Genomic DNA, 22,054 nt, shown 5'->3' with positions numbered 1-22,054 from the left:
ATGTAAGCAGAGGTCCATCAGTGGCTATTAGACACTGTATTGTTGGAACTCTCTGTCTGGGGCAGGGATGCTCTGTATTCCTAGTGCTTGGGGGAGGCAACTGTGGGAGGGCTTCTAGTGTCCTGACCCCACTGCAATCTGAGAGTTCCTACACAGATTCCACCCCCAAAGTCTCTTCTTTGGGCTGCCTTTTTAGCGTGACATGCTTGCCATTCACTGGCGCTTCTGCATAGACGTCTGCGTATCATGAAAAGTAGTATCACCCTCTGCTCCTAAACATCTCTATTTTTCACTTCTTATTTTCCTAGTCCTTGATTCTTTGTTTACTTTGATTGATTAACTGTGATTGTAAACCAGCATAATTTCTAGTAAAATTCTTTAAATCCTTTTAATTCTGGAGTCTTCTTACTGAGTTCAACCTTGGTATGCAAAGGTGTGCAATCTCTGTACCCTGCTGGCCTCCCCGCCTCAAAGCTAATTTCCTCCAACATCAAGACTGGGCCATTTCAGGTAACACAGAAGCCATGCTAACATCATGATTTTTCTAGATTGAGACCTGGACTATACTAAACTTGTATTGCATTGAACAGCTACATAGAAATGCTTAAGCCTCTGCTTTGTACTCTGGGACTTTAAGATTGTGCAATCTAATTCCAGCTACCAACATATTAGATTAAAAAGTTAGAATTCTTGTTTCTATGCTGTCAGGTTTAGAGACTGTGTTGACTATTACCAAGTTTGTTCATAAACCTTATATATATTTACTAAGGTCCACTTTATTGTGTGCATCTAACCTTGAGAACCCACAGGTCTCAGGTTTGGGTTCCTTGACACGGGATTATAGGTGACAATGGGGAAGGAGGATCCATTATTAATAATAGTGATTCTGCATAATGCAGTTGCAATCCACTTTCAGTGTCCTTTCCAACAGAATTTTACTGTGTGAAATGGCAAAATCCAGTTGGAAAGTGGATTGAAAGTGCATTATTTAGTGAGTGTGATAACATACATCCTGTTGAATGGAAATGGAGGACTTTGTGGTTTAATGGCAGCCTTCAGGCACATGCAGCTTGATTCAGGTAAGCACAGAGGGCAGGGTACATAAGTTATAAGTACAAACATCCTTCATCAGTTTGTTCCAATTTTACTTATTATTAGTTACATCTGTCTCTGAAACTGATCAGGTTTTGATAGCTCACACCTGTTCTTCTCTCCTGGGCTATGAAAAGGAAATACTTGTATATGTTTGCAAACCTTGTCAGAAGTTGCTACTTCTTTTGTTTCCTGTGCTTGAGGGTGTAACAAATTCTGACAATTTCCTTAAACCTTGTCAGAGCTCACTATTCCACACTTCTTTTTTGTCTACTGTGTCAGAGAAAAAATTCTGACAGATTCAGCTGCATACGGGCAAACAGAAAATGCAGTGTAAAGGCATTAGTCCTTATTCCATTCTTTGTTGGAGATAATCTTGAATGGAAAGGTTTATATCAAGAAGATCTAACCCTCCTAAAACTATGGCAACTATGTTCTGCTTTGGAAATAAATGATTAAGGAATTTTAGGCCAGGGATGTTACTATTTCTTTCTTGTTTGTAATCTGTATTATCAAACAAATGAATGGCACAAGAAGAAGATTACCAATAATGGGGGTCAGCAGTGGTCTATATGATGAACATTTCTTCTTCATCCAAAGCAGATGTTCCAGAAGCTTATAAGAGCACTAACTGAAGATAGGTATCTATGTACCAACAAAAGGCCAGGACTCACTAAGGCCCTCTGTACTGCCCAGTGAGAGAAGTAGTCAATAGAGCTATCCTGTCCACGAGACATAGCTAGACAATCACCAAAGGTCTAGAGATTGTCCCAGAGATGAAGGAGCCCTAAGCCAGCTGGTGGCATCACCAAGCATGCTCTTGTATAACAGAATCAGCCATGGTGGGTGGCTCATTGGAAAGCACTAGGCAGCATGCATGGCCTTTTCCCATCTCCAGCTGAGTGAGGCCTCCACCATTGCCAGGTCCCCAGTGGCATCTGGAAGTAGGTACCATGGAAAGGGGCAGTCCTGGGCCCCACTGTACCACACTGATGCACCTGGGCAGTGGTTGGGGCCTTTACCTGTCACTGGATCTGGGATTAGTGGATAGGAAGACCTGCCCTTCACTGGCTCTGCCTGGCACTGCTCAGCTGGCCGTTGGGAAAAAAATACTAGAGTAAAATCAGTGTCATGTCAACAACACAATGTCACTTCTAACAATCACCTGGAAGTGATATTATTCCACAGACTTTGAGCTCTAGGATTCAGCCCAAACCCTATGGTTTTACCTAGAGTGTTCAAGTGATGTGATGACATCACTTCAAGGTATTTTCCAGAAGGAATGTTGCACAATTGATGCAATGTCATTCCTTCCATCCCTCCATCTTCACCCTGTCCCTGATCCATTCTGCAGGAAGATTCACAGAAATCCACAGAGCTGGTCTCAGTGAGTGGGGGTGGCTTTCTCCTCTTGTGGGGGAGGCAAATTCATTTCCTTAGGTCCCCCAGACCCTTAAGCTGGCCCTTACAGTGACTTCTAGATGCCACTGAAAGATGCAGCAACAGATGTGTGTATACACGTTAAGTGTTGTCAAGTCACTTCTGCTTATGAATTACATTACTCCTCTTAAGAACAATACTATGTTAGTGTCTTCTGCTTCATAAGGAGAAGCAGAGGCTGGGAAATGAATTCCCAGACAGATGAATACAATGGGAGAAAGGCTTGACTCCCTCTTAGGAGGAAAAGGTCCCCATCACCTCACCATCCAACACCACCCTCACTTTTCAACAGCAGTTACTGAATGATAACCCAGGATAAATGGGGAAGAGAAAGCTGGTACAGCCCACTCCCTCCTCCCACTATCTTGATCTACAATGCAGGCACTTTGGTACCATGTTTTCTATGCACTCTTAATAAAACATTTTATTTTTCTGACAGGTGCATGTTGAAGTGACAAATACTTTTTAAAACATGTTTGGTTGGCAAAGCATTTTTGAAGGGGAGACAGTTACTTTGAAGTAATAGCAAGGGGAACAAAGAGCACATTTGCTATTTATGCAAAGCCTATGGGAGCAAAACTGAACCTTAGCAAGTCTCTAGCTTGTCAGAATCTGCCAGATCAACAGCTTTGCAGAGAGGAAAGGGACATGCCTGTCAGGAAATGGTCACTTGGTATCTTTTTGCCTTCAAATCATTTACTGTCTGCACAAAGCAAGGAATTCAGTGCGTGGACAGAGAAACAAGAGGGAGGAAAGACATCGTTAACCTACTTTTCAACTGATCTATTCTTATAGATTTACAGAGCATATTATAAAATATTGGTTTTTATTTTAAAAATATCAAAATAAAGACTGTGACCATCCCAGGTATGCCAATCTCTCATCTGCAGAGCTGAGTTCAAATGGATTTACATCCAAGTAAGTGTGTGCAGGATTACAAACATTATTTGTCAAGCTTTAATTGCAAGTTTATAAATATGGACTATTGCCTACCCAGTCGGAATAATGAGGCAGACACAGATTTTTGCGAGTAAAGGGCCACTTTATTTAACTAACAAAAAATGGCAAGGGCAATGGATAGGCCAGGACAAGCCAGGAGACATCTGAGTCCACCTCCTTGACCTGGATTTGGGCGAGCACCAAAGCCCCAGGTGCGAGTCGACATCACGGCTCACACCCAGCCGACCAGGCCCAATGACCCCCTCTTACCGGAGCTCCACCCTCCACCCAAACCGTGCAGCCTGGGATGTGGAAGACTCTGAATGTGACAGGATCCCCTGACAACCTGGACTCAGGCCCTGAGCCATAAAGCTCAATGGTCGATCCAGAGATGCCAATCATCACTAACAGTGAGGTGCCTAAGGTGCTCACCATACCCAACATAACAAATGCCCAACTACCAATGGCCAACACCGGTGCCAAGCCTCTGCTTAGGCACCAGTGCCCATTACACCATCCAGCACCTTGCTGTATATCTGTCAAGAACAGCTCATTGCCCTTTACAGAGAGGTGCACCCCATCCAGTCTATACAGTTCTATAAAGGTGGAAAGTATAGCTGGATGTGGAATGTATCCTCCCAATCCACTCTCCAGGGCTTTCTGCATGGCCCTGTTGGCTTTCTTACAAGCCTGCTCCAGCCCAGCTGGGTCCCATGCTACCAGCCATTCACGGTGTGGCAGCACGGCCCATCACAGAATAAGCACTCCAGGCCACTGGAGCACTCCAAGCACTCCTGCAGATCAGGGAAAGGTCAGCCTGGGCCTGTAGAGAAAGCGCCTTCCCTTTCATCAATCCCAGGTCATTCCCACCAAGGTGGATCACCAGAATGTGAGGCGGAGGACCCCTCCTCCTCTCAAAAAGAAGTGGCAGTAGCCCTGGCCACTGCATGCCATGGTGTCCTTGCCAATCAATGACAGCCCTTTCACTTAGGCCCAGCTGCAACCCCACCGACGTCCGTCTGGTCTGATGAGCCACCCAAAAGACCATACTGTGGTCACAGATGAGGATCCTCCTCCTCTCAGCACAGACCACAGCACCTAGGGGAAAACATATGTCAAAATTCATAACAACGTAACTTGTTACATAACAGTAAAGAAAGTGCGGGGGGGAAGGCTTCAGCCTGATGAAGGGAGGGTGTGTGAATCACAGCATATTAGGCGCTGTGCATAGGCTCGGTAGGCACGAGACCTCCAATGCCCCACTCTCTGAATGTCCTTGCTCCTGTACCCCATAGCTGCTGCAGTAGAAGCCGCCCCAATCCTGAAGGAATGGGTGCCAAATTTTGTGCCCTCTAAACCTAAAATGGTCAGTGCTCTACAGGTGATTGTCCAGAATGGATATTTCATCAAGAAATGTTATCCTTGTGACAAAACAGAGGGCCCGGCCTGCCACCCCGCAGCTTCGTATAATGTGTAAGGGCAGTTACTGGGCACAGCTCGTTCTCAGAGCAGGTTCCCAAAGTCATGACGCATCCCTTCTGCCATTGGTAAGTTTTTGACCGCCACACATGTAGTGAAGTGCAAATGGAGCCCCAAGTGGCATATAGTCCCCTAAGAACCGAGGGAGAAATGGGCTGTCTTGGATAGGCTTAAGGACCAATCTCGCGAGACCAGCCCTCTAACATTTTTTGGATCCTAAAGTCCTTGGTGGCCTTCTGGAACTCTTGGGCCTTGCTTACAAAAGCCAGTGCTGCCAACTGACCCCTGATTGTTTTAACTGTCAGGCCCTTCCTCTTTTGCAACACACAAAATTGCATCAAGTGATCCACCGGGATTTGCCAGCTGTCTAACAACCCTGACTCTCTCCTAAAAGCATTGAAGTGGTTTGCTGCTCGGTCATACGACCTTCTGGTGCTGGGCGCAATGGCGAGGTGAATCACCCGGCCAGCTTCAGCCCTTCAATCCTCCACAGTTCTGCTGGGATGCACACCAGAAGTGGGTCGGCCTCTGGAGCGAGTTGGCGAAAACACTCCATCTGTTGGTGAACCAGAGCGTCCGCCCCTCCACTACAGATCCCCGGGACATGCTTTGCCATAAACAGTACATTCAACTGCAGACAATGTAATGTAAAAACTCGAACTAAACTCATAACCTGCAAGGATCTAGAGGTTAGATTGTTGATCACGTGAAACACTGCAACATTTTCATACCAAAAAATGCACTGTTCTATTGGCTAGAGTGTGTCCCCAGAGAAAAAGAGCAACTACAATGCAAAAAATTCCAGGAAGGTCAGGTTGCAGCACAGGTCAGATGCCAACCATTCTGGGGGCCAGAGCTCAGCACACCAGTGCCCCTGAAAATAAACTCCAAAATCCATAGTGCCAGCAGCATCGGACGTAATCTGGAACTTCGCTTCAAGTCTCATTTCATCACGCCAAAATTAGATGCCATTAAAGGTGCTCAAAAATTCCTCCCAAACCTTGATATCGCTGTGCATGCTTTCAGTCACTTGAGTGTGATGATGAGACTGCCACAGACCAGCCATGGCATCACATAAGCGCCATAGGAAGGCCTGACCTGGAGCCACCACTTTGCATGCAAAGTTTAAGTGGCCCACTAACTGCTGCAGTTCTAGCAAAATGACCTTCCATTTCCCCAGAGCTGCCCGTACCCTCCTCAAAATGGCCTTTAATTTATCAGGGGGCAACCATGAAGTCTGGTGCACAGTACCAATTTCAATACCTAAGAATGTCAGCACCATTGCCGGACCTTCCATTTTTTCCGGGGCCAATGGCACCCCCAGGGTTTCAGCCAAACTCTGACATGTGGCTAACAGAAAGATACACTGACCTGATCCCGCGAAGCCTACTAAAAGAAAGTCATCCGGGTAATGCACTGTATCACACAAACCCGACGACCCGCAGTACCCATTCCAAAAAGGTGCTGAAATGGTCAAAGGCAGCACAGGATACCGAACACCCCATTGGGAGCACACTATCCATATAAAAATTACCCTTGAATGCAAAACCTAACAATTCAAAATCCCCAGGGTGAACCGAGAAGAGGTGGAATGCCGACTTAATGTCACATTTCTCCAATTCCATGCCTGTGCCACACTGGCATACAATGCCTATCGCCTGGTCAAACGAAGTGTACCTAACAGAACACAGCTCGACCGGGATGGCATCATTCACCGATTGTCCCCATGGATAAGATAGGTGATGAATGAGGTGAAATTCGCCTTCTGCTTTTTTAGGAACCACTCCTAAAGGTGACACTCGTAGGTTGGGCAGGGAGGGGTGTGCTTCAAAGGACCAAGCACCCGCCCTTCTGCACATTCTTTCTTAATTTTTGCACAAACAATCTGCTCTAAACCGTTAACGGAACGTAAATCAGAACAAAGAAATGGTGCCCGAGGGCCCTGACAAGGGATCCTAAACCCGCAGGAAAAACCATCCCATAGACAGCAGGCATCCTCACGCTTAAGAGAAGGCATGTTGGATCAGGCCAATGGCCCATCCAGTCCAACACTCTGTATCACACAGTAGCCAAAAATTTATACACACACACACACACACACACTGTGGCTAATAGCCACGATGGACCTCTGCTCCATATTTTTATCTAACCCCCTCTTGAAGGTGGCCATGCTTGTGGCCGCCACCACCTCCTGTGGCAGTGAATTCCACATGTTAATCACCCTTTGGGTGAAGAAGTACCTCCTTTTATCCGTTCTAACCCGACTGCTCAGCAATTTCATTGAATGCCCACAAGTTCTTGTTTTGTGAGAAAGGGAGAAAAGTACTTCTTTCTCTACTTTCTCCATCCCATGCATAATCTTGTAAACCTCTATCATGTCACCCCGCAGTTGATGTTTCTCCAAGTTAAAGAGCCCCAAGAGTTTTAACCGTTCTTCATAGGGAAAGTGTTCCAAACCTGTAATCATTCTAGTTGCCCTTTTCTGCACTTTTTCCAATGCTATAATATCCTTTTTGAGGTGCGGTGACCAGAATTGCACTCAGTATTCCAAATGAGACCACACCATAGATTTATACAGGGGCATTATGATACTGGCTGATTTGTTTTCAGTTCCCTTCCTAATAATACCCAGCATGGCATTGGCCTTTTTTATTGCAATTGCACACTGTCTTGACATTTTCAGTGAGTTATCTACCATGACCCCAAGATCTCTCTCTTGGTCAGTCTCTGCCAGTTAACACCCCATCAACTTTTATTTGCAGCTGGGATTCTTGGCCCCAATGTGCATTGCTTTGCACTTGGCCACATTGAACCTCATCTGCCATTTGACGCCCACTCACCCAGCCTCAACAGATCCGTTTGCTTTTTTAGGAACAACTCCTAAAGGTGACACTTGTAGGTTGGCCATGGGGAGGTGCTTCAAAGGACCTAGCACCCGCCCTTCAGCACATTCTTTCTTAATTTTTGCACGAACAATCTGCAATAGTCATGCAGCAGCTTCTTAAGGACCATCAGCTGAATGGGCTGGTCCCCTTTTCCAGTCTGCTGCCCCGGCCTGCCACTGCCTGACCGCTTGCTGGCCCCTTTGGGTTTGGCCCAGTTACAAGATGTGAAAGCATTGGGGACCTCTGCACAACGGGCATTCATGTTTGTATTTGCATGCTTTTCTGGCACAAACCCCTTGGGAGGTAAACTCCGAGCAAAGCAGTCGTGGCTGAACCGACTGCCCTGCCAATGGGCGGGTGCCAGAAGGATGTGTAGCCTTGTGAACAAGATGGCAACTGTCAGATCTATCCCCCATGTTGGGTTTTGCAGGGGCCATTAGCTGTAACCACAACTATTACTTAATGTGCTCCCAAGGAAGAGCGGGGTTGACTGCCACCCTCATATGGAATTCCTCATTGTATTGAAGCCACAACCCCCTGCTAAAATCTGTATAAGTGCGATATATGATATCGCAATACTGAAACAAGGGGGCAGCCCTCAATGGCTGCACCCGTGCAAGAACCCCAGCATAGATAAGAAGGCAGCCAATTGGCCCAGGTCTGCTCCACTTTTCTATGCTTTAGCTTCTCCTTGTCCTTCTCATTGAGCTCCTCCTTGGGGTTTTTTTTTCCAATTCACTGTACAGGAGGCTGAACACATCAACATACTCCCCTCTAAAAATCTTGTCTTGGGTTGCCGCCGTCAAGTGATCGCCCAACGGCATGGCCAGGTCCCCGAAAGGAAGGGCGTGGAATAGGGACGTAGCCAGGATTTCGAAGGTCAGGGGGCATTTACATTTTCCAGGGGGCACTGATGCCCCCAAGCACCCCACACGACCTTCCCTCTAGTTGCTGTCCTCTCTCCCGCCTTCCCCTCCCCCCCCCCAAATTGCTTCCAGCCAGGGGCAGAAGCAGTCCAGGCAACCCATCAGAGTTTAAGGGCCCGTCGATCAGCTGTTTTGCGGGCCCTTTAACTTGCAGGGGGAGCTGGGGGCTGCTTTTGCAGAAAGCTGGGAGGTTCCATTAAATGTTAGGAGGTTCCAAGTCAAACATCCTCCTGAAATTGAGACAGCAGTTTCCAGATGCAGATAGCCGCAGAAAGGAAGATGATGCATCCTGGGCACTTAATATTCAAAGTAAATAGAGAAAAATTAGCTTTGGCTTTGCTTTGAGCAAGAGAGGCAGAAGGAAGTCAGTGGGTACAGTTGCCTATGGTCAGCACATTAGGGCTCACTGTACTAGATGATTCTCACATAGGAAAAAATATAATCTCCTATGAATTTGGCCCTTGGAGAGTAAACAGAGTAGCACCCATACCACTTCTTAATCACAACATCTGCTACTTTTTTCTCTCTAGCATAACAAATGAAGATTCCCTGTACTGAATTAGACCACTGGTCCATCAACTCCCCATGGTGCAGAGTGGTAAAGCTGCAGCACTGCAGTCGGAACCCTCTGTTCATGACCTGACTTCGATTCCAGCGGAAGCTGGTTCAGGTAGCCAGCTTGAGGTTGACTCAGCATTCCATCCTTCCGAGGTTGGTAAAATGAGTACCCAGCTTGCTGAGGGGGAAGTGTAATGACCGGGGAAGGCAATGGCAAACCACCCCGTAAAAAAAGGTCTGCCGTGAAAACATTGTGAAAGCAGCGTCACCCCAGAGTCGGAAATGACTGGTGATTGCACAGGGGACCTTTCCTTTTAAGGAGCCCCATGGCGCAGAATGGTAAAGCTGCAGTACTGCAGTCTGAGTCCTCTACTCACGACCTGAGTTCGATCCCGGCTTCGCCCTGTTCAGGTTGCCAGCTCTAGGTTTTCTCAGCCTTCCATCCTTCTGAGGTTGGTAAAATGAGTACCCAGCTTGCTGGGGGAAAAGTGTAGATAACTGGGGAAGGCAATGGCAAACCACCCCATAAAAAAAATCTGCCGTGAAAACGTCATGATGTGATGTCACCCCAGAGTCCAAAACGACTGGTGCTTGCACAGGGGACCTTTCCTTTTTCTTTCCATCAACTCTTACTGGCAGCAGCACTCTTAGGGAAGAGGTCTTTCTTTTCCTGAGATCCTTCTAATTTGAGATGTGAAAAAGATTTGAGGTCCATTCCAGTCCTGTCTCAGTTTTGCACACACACACCCTTTAAGAAACCATGCTAAATTAACGTAATAGCTGGTTTGTTTCATGTGCCCTTATCTATAAGTCAATTGTAAGTTTAAAAGTTGAAAAAAATGGGATTTCAGAAAACAAGACTCTCCACTTTCAGAAAACAAGACCCTGAAATAAAACCAGGTAGTGATGATGCACATTTGTGTTCAGTCTATGACTATACAAAGTGTATGGTTCTAGGATCTATTTGTTCCTTCAGGATACTGGGGAAACAGCCATTGCAGGTTCTCCACTGCAACTGGGCCCAGTCTGGCCAGCACTATACAACTTGATCTAGCTCTGTGGGGAAGTTCCAGTAGTCAGCATGGGGCTCAGCATCAGATCACCAGCTTTGCATGCAGAATTTGCCATACAAAGTATACTGCTCTTGCACACAGAAGTTCCATTTAAAAAAAAAAGCTGGTACTAAGGAAAACATAAATCTTAATCAAAATAAATTTCTTGTACAGTTACCCTGCTGCTGTGCTGCTACGGAAGGCTTGTGGTGCCAGATTTTGCCCTCCTTCCTGTTACCCAGGTCGGTGCTTTGCATCCTGGCCAAGGTACTAACTCCTCTCCACCTAAAATGTTCCAACCAAACTGCCCCGCCCCAAACGCCACTTTCTCCAGCCAGAGCCCGCTGGCTTTTGGAAGACACCAAATGCCACCTTGAGCAGGAGGGGAGGCTGAAGCCACCAGCCTTCCTTCCAATGCAAAAGCCAGTAAAGCTCCCCTGTTGCAACCTGTTCAGATTTGTATTGTTATGGCAAGTGCAGGTACATGCAGCAAGAATTCTCAGCTTCAGCTCAGTTTCAGTGTTGGAGGGTAAGGAAGGGTTTCTCTCACCGCCCCTCTATCCCCCCTTTTCCCCTACCAGCTTTGCTGCATTTTCTAACCTCAAGACTGAAGATCCAACCTCTGTAGGCTGTATTTGGCAGGCAGAGAGAAAGAGACTTAAGAGGCAGAGAAGAGGGAATGTGCAGTTGCAACTCAGAATTTGGGCGCTTGTATGTGCAGGTCTCTCTCTCTCACACACACACACACACACACACACACACACACCTCTAAACAAATTAATTAAGCTAACTCACAATTCCCCCAGGGCCCCGTTCTAATAAATTCCAGATCCCCACTCCCTGCTCTGCCTGCTGGTGCCTTCCACTCTCGTCGCTTTGCAGGAGGTGGGAGAGGAATGCACCGGACTTCAGGCAAGCTCAGAAGCTGGAAGGCAGCCCTTGGGAGGCTTCAGGGCTCAGGCACTGTGCTCCCTGGCCCAAAGGATGGCAGGGCAGTGCAAGTCCTCCACCGGCAGCAGGGTCCCTGGGGGCACAGCGGTGTCTGGAAGGGCACCTGGGGATCTCCGATCCTGCCCACCACTGCTTCCGCAGGACTTCTTGGGTAGACTCTTTGGCCTGTGGGCACCCTGGGTGCCCAGGATGTGACAAGGAGGAGGAGGAGCTGGAAGCAGGCAGGGGCTGGCGGTGGTGGGCGATGCGCTTGGAGGCTGGAGGGAAGCAGCCAGAACGGGCACATGAGAAGGAAGAGACTGGGAGGCACCCCAGCCAGAGTGCACTGGGGAAGCTTTGAAGGGCACAGCCAGGCAGTCCCCACCACTGCCTCTCGGTGCTCCAAGCCTGCAGGGAGAGAATGGAGGATGGGGCGCCCAGCGACTCTGAGCAGCGGGGAAAGCAGCAGGGAGAGGAGAGAAAGGAAGCTTTTCCCTGCCTTCTGCTCTCGCTGCCTCCTTCCCTTCCCTGCCATTAAAATAGTGCGTGGGACCAGTGGCAGAAGCAGCCCCAGCCCCCACACCACTTAAAAGGCACGTGAAACAGCTGATCGGCAGGCCCTTTAATTCCAGCGGGAGGCGGGAACTGCTTCTGCCCCCAGCCCGCCAAATTGCTTGCAGGGTCAGCAGCCTCCAGGGGGCCTCACCCAGAAGTTGGGGAGCTGTGCCTCCACAGGCCCCCTCGTGGCTACGGGCCTCGTGTGGAATGGGGTCGAGCTATATGGTACTGGGGAATGGGCCGGGAAACCCCACCCTCCCCAACTTGCACCTGCCCAAACTGGGGGAGCAGTTGCTGCCTGTTGCCACCCCCACGGCAACAATCCTGATGCTGCCCCTGCTCCGGAGCCCCTGCCCTGGCTGCCAGTAGCTGCAGCCATGTGCCAGGGGAACCAGCTGCCCATTGAATCGAGCGGTGTCATGAGGCCGCTGCCCGAGGAGGGTGAGAAACTCTGCCCCGGTTGTTGCCCCATAAGGTGGGCCACCCTCCTGTTGCCTGCAGGACTCACCATTTCTGATGCTGGTGGCACCAGGTAACTTGATGCCACATGCGATCCCCAAGTACCCCATGGCCAGACTGGACTCTGCTGTGATGCAAACGACCTACCTTCTGTCTCTGGGGGCACCATGGCCACTGCATCAGGCTCCTCTTGCTGGTCATCCATGGCTGGTCTTAAATTCATGGCACCACTGCTACCTTTCCCCGCCTCCTGTAAGGCAGAAAGGTGAGCGAGAACCTCTTTTTGAAAAGACATAGTGTCAGTTCTCCCTGACCCCTTGACACCAGCAAATCTATGCGCCTGGCCACCTACACCCTTGGCCTCCTCCATAGCCATCAACTGTTCCAGGATGGCCTGTCTCACCTGGCTATCCACCTCCTTGTCAGTCTGATGCTTCGCTCCAGCCCACACGGGCTGCATATCCTGCAGGCTCCCAGGAACAGCTCCCGCTGCCCTGAGAGGTCCCCGGTGCTGTCCTCCTTGAGCCATTTAACCACCCTCGCCCCAGCCCACTAAGCCGCTGGCTCCGCTGGGCCCACCGGTCGACGCCGCACTGCCCCGCCGTTAGCATGACCGCTCCTCTGTGGCCGACAGCTGGCTCCACTGGATCTGCAGGCTCGCTGAATGCCGCTATGTCAAGTCCTGTTGCTGTCACAGCTGCATCTGTCTGGCCACCGAAAGCTGCCTGTGACGCCCGTCGCTCAAGAGCCACTCGGAACGCGATGCTCTTTCCCTGAGAGCGGCATTACAACTGCGCCACAGGGGGCGGGGCTGGCCTATTTAAGCCTGCGCCTCGCCCCCTGTGTACCTGGATCGACCAGGAAGAGAATGCCTGCCTCCTCTCCTTCTGAGGAGGCAAAGGACGGCCCCCAGCTATAGCGGCCGATGGCCGCTCGCTGGGAAAGAGCCAGAATTCCCCACGATTTCCTACCACTTACATACATTTATTGACAGCAATATGGTGGGGTGTCTTAATGTTATTATAACCTAAATTCTCTAATAAAATCCTTGAATTATTATTTATAGATAAATTTTTCCTCTATATATTTTTTCCAATAGTTTCCTCCCCTCTTTCTGTAAGATACTTCCTTTTGTCAACAAAACCATAATGTACTTCCAGGCTTGCCAACAGGCCTTTGAATAATTGCTTGGGTACAGTATTGCTTCTCTAGTATAAGAAGGTGGAATACTGCACATATGTACAATTTTATAAATGGTTGGGGGGGGGACTAGAACCAGAAAAAGACTGCAATAGCTTTTATATATATAACTAGGGTTACTTTCCCAGCCTCCTCGAAGCTTGAAAAAAGTTTCTCAGGATCCTGTGGATAAGAAGCCTGGAGCTTCTGCTCCCCGATATAGGAAGAGGAAGGTGGTAGTGATTGGAGACTCCTTGCTCAGAAGGGTGGAGCCAAAAGTGTGCCAACTGGACTTGTCATCCAGAGAGGTCTGCTGTCTGCTGAGTGCACGCATCCAGCATGTGATAGGTTGTGTGTGTACATACACACAAAATTCCTGTGCTAGCATGCTATTGGACCATTCAAACCAGCAGGTGACTCGTGATTGGAGCAGGGCAGCAGGAATTTGGATCTTACTGCCTATTGTTCCCAAGCTCAGTCCTACAGGCTCCAATGAGCCAGGCAAGAACTCCATATAATTCTTCTGAACCATGGCTTATACTTTCGAAATGGTGGTCTTCTATCGGGCGATGGTTTGCACCTTACGATGGTAGGAAAAAGGATGTTTGGTAAGAGTCTTGCTAACCTAAAAAGGAGGGCTTTAAACTAAATTGTATGGGGGAGCAAGACAATAATTCAAAGCCTCATATGATGCCAGAAACTGGGGATAAGAACACTAAAGATTTGCAGAGAGTGGTGCATATGCTAGGTAATATTAACTTGCAGGTATGTATGGAAACTAAACCTTTGGGATGCACAAAACGTGGTTTCCGATGTCTCTACACTAATGCATAGAGTATGGGAAACAAACAGGAGGAACTGGAAGTCCTAATAAAGGAAGGAGAGTATGATATAATAGACCTTGCTGAAACTTGGTGGGATGACACTCACAACTGGAATATTAGGATTCAGGGGTACAACTTATTTAAAAGGGACAGACAAATGAGAAAGGGCAGAGGTGAAGCAGTATATGTGAAGGAGGTATATATTTGTGAGGAGATATGTGAATCTGAACATGACAGCTCAGTTGAGAGTCTCTGGATAAAAATAAAAGGAGTAAGAAAAAACAGTGATATTATTGTGGGGGTCTGCTATAGACCACCAAGCCAGGCAGAGGACTTAAATGAGATACTCCTACAACAGATTGCAAAGTTTTCCTAAGGAAGGAATACTGTGTGATGCGGTGGCTAAAAAGGCAAATGCAATTTTGGACTGTATCAACAGAAGTATAGTGTCCAGATCACATGATGTGATGGTATCGCTTTACTCTGCTCTGGTAAGACCTCACCTGGAGTATTGTGTTCAGTTTTGGGCACCAAATTTTAAGAAGGATATAGACAAACCAGAATGGGTCCAGAGGAGGGCAACGAAGATGGTGAGGGGTCTGGAGACCAAGTCCTATGAGGAAAGGTTGAAGGAGCTGGGGATGTTTAGCCTGGAGAGGAGGTGGCTGAGAGGTGATATGATCACCATCTTCAAGTACTTGAAGGGCTGTCATATAGAGGATGGTGTGGAATTGGTTTCCATTGACCTGGAAGGCCCAATGGGTTGCAATTAAATCAAAAGAGTTCCCGGCTCAACATTAGGAAGAACTTCCTGACCATTAGCACAATTCCTCAGTAGAACAGGTTTCCTCAGGAGGTGGTGGACTCTCCTTCCTTGGAGGTTTTTAAACAGAGGCTAGATGGCCATCTGACTGCAATGAAGATCCTTTGAATTTAGGGGGGAGGTGTTTGTGAGTTTCCTGCTTTGTGTAGGGGGTTGGACTAGATGACCCTAGAGGTCCCTTCCAACTCTATGATCATGGGAGATTTCAATTACCCAGACATCTGTAATTGACAACTCTGGTAAAAATGACAATTCTGCTAAATTGACAACTCTGCTAAAAATGACAATTCTGCTAAATTGACAACTCTGCTAAAAAACAGACAATTCTGCTAAAAATGAAAGGTCAAATAGATTCCTTACTTGTCTTGCTGACAACTTCCTTTTCCAGAAAGTGAGGAAGGAAACAAAGGGATCTGCTATCTTGGATTTGATTCTCACCAACAAGGAAGAATTGATTGAAGAAGTGGAAATAGTGGGCACCCTGGGCAGTAGTGACCATGTGATTTTGGAATTTACAGTCTTAGGGAAGGGAAAAGCTATATGTAGTCAGACTTATAGGTTGGACTTCAGAAAGGCAAACTTTGATAAACTTAGAACTATGCTGGGTAAAATCCCATGGTCAAAAATACTTGGGAAGAAGGGGGTTCAGGAGGGGTGGGAGTTTCTTAAAAGGGAAATACTGAAAGCACAATCACAGACGATTCCTATGAAAAGAAAAAATGGAAAAAGCCTAAAGAAACTGAGTTGGCTCCATAAACAGCTCTCTAAAGACTTGAGAAATAAAAAAGACTCCTTTAGGAATTGGAGGGAGGGCCTTATAACCAAGGATGAATGTAAACAAATCACCAGTGCTTGAAGAGAAAAAGTTAGGGAAGCTAAAGCTTAGTAATAATAATAATAATAATAATAATAATAATAATAATAATAATAAGTATGAGCTTAGGCTGGCCAAAGATGCTAAAAACAACAAAAATGGGTTCTTTTCTTATGTTCAGAGTAAGAAAAAGAGCAAAGACATGGTAGGCCCATGGGGGTAGTACATAAACACCTAGTCTCTTTAAATGAAACTAAGTTCTCAGGGCCAGATGAATTGCATAAAAGAGCTTGCGGATGTAATTTCTGAGCCCCTGGCTATTATTTTTGAGAATTCTTGGAGAACAGGAGAGGTGCTGGAAGATTGGAGGCGGGCGAATGTTGTCCCCATCTTCAAGAAGGGGGGAAAGGAGGATCTGGGTAACTACCGACCCATCAGCCTGACGTCTATACCTAGAAAAGTTGGTATGTTGGTCCTGGAGCATTTAGAAAGAATGGATGTGATTACTAAAAGCCAACATGGTTTTCTCAAGAACAAGTCATGTCAGACTAACCTGATCTCTTTTTTTTGAGAAAGTGACTACCTTGCTGGATCAGGGGAATGCTGTAGACATCAATTATCTTGATTTCTGTAAGGCTTTTGATAAGGTTCCACATACTATACCTGTTGACAAGTTGGTAAAATGTGGTTTGGATCCAGTTACCATTAGCATGATTCCTCAGTGGAACAGGCTTCCTCAGGAGGTGGTGGGCTCTTCTTTCTTGGGGGGTTTTAAACAGAGGCTAGATGGCCATCTGACAGTGATGAAGATCCTGTGAATTCAGGGTAGGTATTTATGGGTTTCCTGCATTATGCGGGGGGTTGGACTAGATGACCCGGGAGGTCCCTTCCAACTCTATGATTCTAAGAATCTCCTGCATGACAAGAACATCCCTGGAAATTCAATCAGTAGCACAGGAAAGGCAATCAGCCCATTTGATAATTGTCAGCAGATCTGAAATATGCCTGCCACCCAAGTCAATGCAATAACCTGCAACTGGACAGATCTTCTCCTCACCATTTTCCCTAGATACAATTCTACAACATTAAGGCCGTTTTCCCACTTACCTTACCCCGGAGCGTAGTCTCGGGGCTTTTGCGTCGCAAATGTAAACCTGCTTTTTGGCGGTTTACATTCGCGGCTCTACGCGGGACTACGCGGCTCTTCCTGGTGCTGCGCAGCAGTTTGTGCGAAATCCGCGCAGACGCAGCGCAGTGAAGAGGGACGTCGCTCCGGAGTAAGGTAAGTGGGAAAATGGTCAAAGTCTGAATTATCTTATGGCAGCTCGAATCCTGATCTTTGCACAATGTAGTCATGGCTCCTAAGTTGTACCAATCACAGAACAGCCCAGATGTCATTAATGGGCAGGCAGACCTCCAAGCTATAGCTAACTATTGTCACAAATCTTACCTTCCAATTCTCATAGTTCTGCTCTCAAGCCTTGTTCCATCACTACAGACACTGAAATCATTGACCATCCTTGTCAAGACAGGAAGAGCATACTATTTCTCTCTCCTTTTCCATTTTCCTTACTCAGGGCTTTTTTTTGTAGTAGGAACTCCTTTGCATATTAGGTCACACCACCCTGATATAGCTAATCCTCCAAGAGCTTACAGGGCTCTTAGTACAGGGCCTATGGTAAGCTCCAGGAGGACTGGCAACATTAGGAGGGTCTGGCCTAATATGTAAAGAGGTTCCTGCTACAAAAAAGCCCTGCCTTATATTATATTGATACTTCACATCTTTCTATCCACTCTCCCATCTCTTAGCTCATTGTGACCATCCAGCCATCAGTCTTCTCCATCACATTCTCATCTCCTTTCCCCAAATCCTCCCCCTTTTATGCCACCACACATTTTGGTCTTTTCTCATTTGTCTCTGCTCTCCCAGCTGGTTCCTCAACTAAAAATGGGTGTCATCTTGAAGTAATTCAATTAAATATATCTGACCCAATAAAATGCCTGACACTTGGAGTGTCAGATCAAGCTGGCAACATCCCATCACCTTGATGCAATACTGATATCACCATCCCTGATAATATTAGAATAAGGAGGACAGGAGCAGCTAGGGAGGAGGGAATGCCCACCAGGTGGTATGCAGATCATTGCCCCTTTAAACTTAAACGACCATTATTTTCAGTGGTAATATCTAGCCCTCAGAGGCCAGGTCTATGCTCATAGAAAATAATGAATCTTTAAAATTGAAAGGGGGGGGGGTGAAGCGACCACATAAGATTGCAAATGCAATCCAATAGAACTCCCGACTCACCTCCTTCCTAAACAGTGCCTGACAACCTCAAAACGCTTCAAAAACTCTGCTGCATATGAAGAAAATTGGGGGGGGGGGGGAGAAAGAAGAAGACGGAGACAGCAAAAACCAGGCTGGTAAGCATCTTCTTCAGCCCCAAACAGCAGCGAGATAAAAATCGCGGCAAATTGCTTCAGAGAAACAAAATGGCAGGCGTGACTGAAACGGCGCAAATAGAGACCGAAATGGCGGCATCTTCATTACAAACGCTCCAAGACTCTTTACAAAACTCCTTAACATCCTCCTTTGAGAAGTTAAAAGCTGAACTGCTAGATATTATGTCGGAGAAAGCGGCACAAATTTTACAACCAGTCTCTATGCAATTTAAGGATATGGTTAACACTTTAAGTAAAATGACCCAAGTTGCAGACTCAGTAATGAAGCTGGGACAAAAACTGAAAGACGAACAAAGGCATACTCAGGAAGTTGTAAAATTAACTTCCGGAGTTGAAGCTTGGTGAGCTGACCTGTTTCCCTGTGTGGAGCAGACCAGAATCTTTGTTTTTGGACAGAAAAGGCTTTATAAAGCCTACTGTCTACTTTTTCCAGTAAAGGAAATTGTCTATGGCATGCATGTTTATTTCGAGGGGGATTCACTTTGGCTGACGAAAGATCCCAGGAGGGGGTTTTTTCGGCTTTGAAGATTCCCCCGATGAAGAATTGCATTCTATCATCTATGAAGAATCCTTGGAGTCATTAAATTGACATAAACTCACTAAGGCTTCAACTTCCTATGGACTATAACAACATCTGAGATAAAGTGGACGGGATAATGAGAGAATAGACGTCGTTAATAAGGTAACAATCCTTATCTGCTACTCCGGGTTCAATTTAAGCTTGTTAAAAGGGAAGATCTGGGACCCAGAACTATTTTTCAAAGTGGAAAATCAAGAAGAAGTGGAAGGGGGTAGAAGTGGGGTTTTTTTGGACTCAAAAGAAAACAGAAAAGTGCAGAAAAATACTTGCTGTTATTAATTCCTGTGGCTTCGGAAAAAACCCCCAGTCATAACAAAGCTGCAGTCTCTCTCCTCAAAACAGGAAGTGACGTTTTCTGCAATCATTATGAGACTTCAATGCTAGAGAGTCAGGAAGTAAGTGTGGAGTGAAGAGGAGCATCCAAGTATCCGGATACTTGCAAGAGTCAGTAACCATAGAGAAACATTGGAGCCTAATTACACAAAGGCCAAAATATTTTCACTAAATAACTTGAAAGTGGACTATAAAAGGATTCAAAATTTATATAAACAATCCCCTAAGTGCTAAATAACATGGCCTATGTGCTTGAAATTGGAAAATAAGCCCTAGAGGGTAAAAGGAAAACTTTTTAAAAAGAGAGGCTTGGAACTTTAAAAATTAATATCTTGAGCTAGGAAGCTTTGAGGACGGCGTTTTTAGGCTTGTTAAAAAGGGCATGCTCTGTTCTGTTAAATGCAACTATCAGATTGGGGAGTGAAGATACCAATTAAAAACCCATTATTTGTAATGGGCAATCAGTAATGTCTGAGTAAAAGTTGGAATCAAGAATTACAAGGTTAAGAGCTGCCTTAGTGAGAGAGGGTAAAATGTCTAAACAAGTTTATGATCAACTGTACGCTATGGAAGGAAGAATATTGAAGGCAATGAGTGATTTAATAACTGGAAATGAGAAGAAATTAACTAAGGAAATAAACTCCAGTGCTGAAGAGGTAAAGAAAGAATTTAAGAAGGAAATTGATGACCTAAGGAAAGAGTCTCAAGCAATAGCTAAAAAGACTGTTGACACAGAAGTGAAAATTAGAGATCAAGATGCCACCATTAAGAAAATGCAAGAAAAAGCAATACTACAAGACTGTAAGTTGATGGAGAATATGATTCGGCTAAGGGGAGTGCCTGAGAATGAACAAGAGGATGTGAAGACTCATATTGTCACAATTACAGCTGAATTTTTGGAAGAAGATCCGGAGGAAATGGAGCGTTTATGTGATGATGCATACAGAGTCAATTCAGAGCTTGCCAGAAAGCGTAAACTACCCAGGGATGTTGTGAAACAATTTTGGATAATGATTCAACAGGAGATCTCGAAAATCTTGGGTTATAATATTAGGAGAGCACCAGATGTCTTTCTGGTGGGATTACAAATGGAAAGTTTTCCGAAGCAAGACAGAACATTGTTGTGGTATTTGCTTTCAGCTGCGAGAACACTATATGCGCAAATGTGGAAGCAAGATAGAATACCTGAAAAATGGGACTGGGCCTTAAAGGTTCTTAACTGGAGTGAAATGGACAAACTTACTAGAATCTTAAATGATATAATTTGGAGAAGTTTAAAGAAGACTGAAGTAAACTCCAAAGTTACGTGGAAATATAATGGAGGGTGAAGAGTCATTTAGTCTTTTATGACAACATTAACTGAACTTTAAATGATAAAGAGGAATTGTGATTATTTAGTTAGTAAGATATAGTTACATGGTAATTATACATATATGAGTTAAGATAAGAATAAGATAGCTGGAATTTCGGAGTTGATTTTATAACTACGAGTTTTGTGCGTAATGAATACCAAGCGAATTATAGAGAAAAGGTTATTGAAAAATTACTTTTTGTATAAAAATTTTATAATGGTGAAAAGATATTTAGTAGTGTTTGATAACATTAAATGAACTTTTAATGATAAAGAGGAATTGTGATATTGTGATAAAAGCATTAGTAGAACATGGTTATTTGGTAAACATATATATATGAGAGTTAAGATAAGACTAAGATAGGGGGAACTCTGGAACTGAATCAATAACTATGAACGTTGTGTTTAATAAGTGTTAAGTGATTATTAGAGAATAGGTTAGTGAATGATAATTTTTTTTTCTTTTTAAAGATTTTACAAGTGTGAATTTACCTTTAATATGCTTTTAATTTGTTTTAAGTACCGGTGGAGGTCATGAATAAGAGTGGGGGTGGGAGGAAAATATGTAATGTATTGGAGAAATATATTTGAATTTGTAGAGATGAATTTATCTCAATATATTGCAAAATAAAAAGTTTGGTCACAAAAAAAAAGGAAGATGTAAAATTGATGTAAAACTGATAAAAGAAAGGCTATTGATAGCTGAGACGACCATGAAGCAAAATCATTTAAAATTTCATGTGATGGCTGAAAATTTGGAAGGGAATGCAGGTCTTAGTACTTTTATGTGCCAATGGCTTGCTACAGAAATGTGATGGCAGGAAGATTTCTCTCCAAGTATTGTTAAAGCATACAGAATAGGCTCTATGCAAAAAGCTGGAAAGGCCTACCCATGTAACATACTGGTGGAGGGTTTTTTGGATTTGAGAGAACACAATATGGTGTTTAAGAAGGCTAAAGAAAATGGATACCTGAACTATAAAAATGAAAAAATCATAGTTCTTCCAGACATTCCATCAGAAGCACTGTAACTCAGAAAAACGTTAAAATATGTGACTGTAAAGTTACAGGAAGCAAACATTAGATATCATTGGTCCATAGCAGGAAAACTGATAGTACGTTATAAAGGGAAGACCTTGTAAGCCCATGACTCTGCTATGGGACTGTCTCTTTTGAAAGAACTTAAACTGGACACTTCAACAGATACTTCAACAAAAACTAACAAAATAAAGTTATCCTTCACATCTTCTCCATTGAAGATAAGCAAGAACTTAAATCACCAATACATGGATTGATGAATATATAAAGTTATATGATATGCAGCAGTTTTGATGTACTAAATAAATGACAAATTATTGTATAAAATTTA

Source organism: Heteronotia binoei, chromosome 1 (assembly GCF_032191835.1).
Source record: "Heteronotia binoei isolate CCM8104 ecotype False Entrance Well chromosome 1, APGP_CSIRO_Hbin_v1, whole genome shotgun sequence".
Classification (NCBI taxonomy): domain Eukaryota; kingdom Metazoa; phylum Chordata; class Lepidosauria; order Squamata; family Gekkonidae; genus Heteronotia; species Heteronotia binoei.
This window is presented reverse-complemented; position numbering follows the sequence as displayed.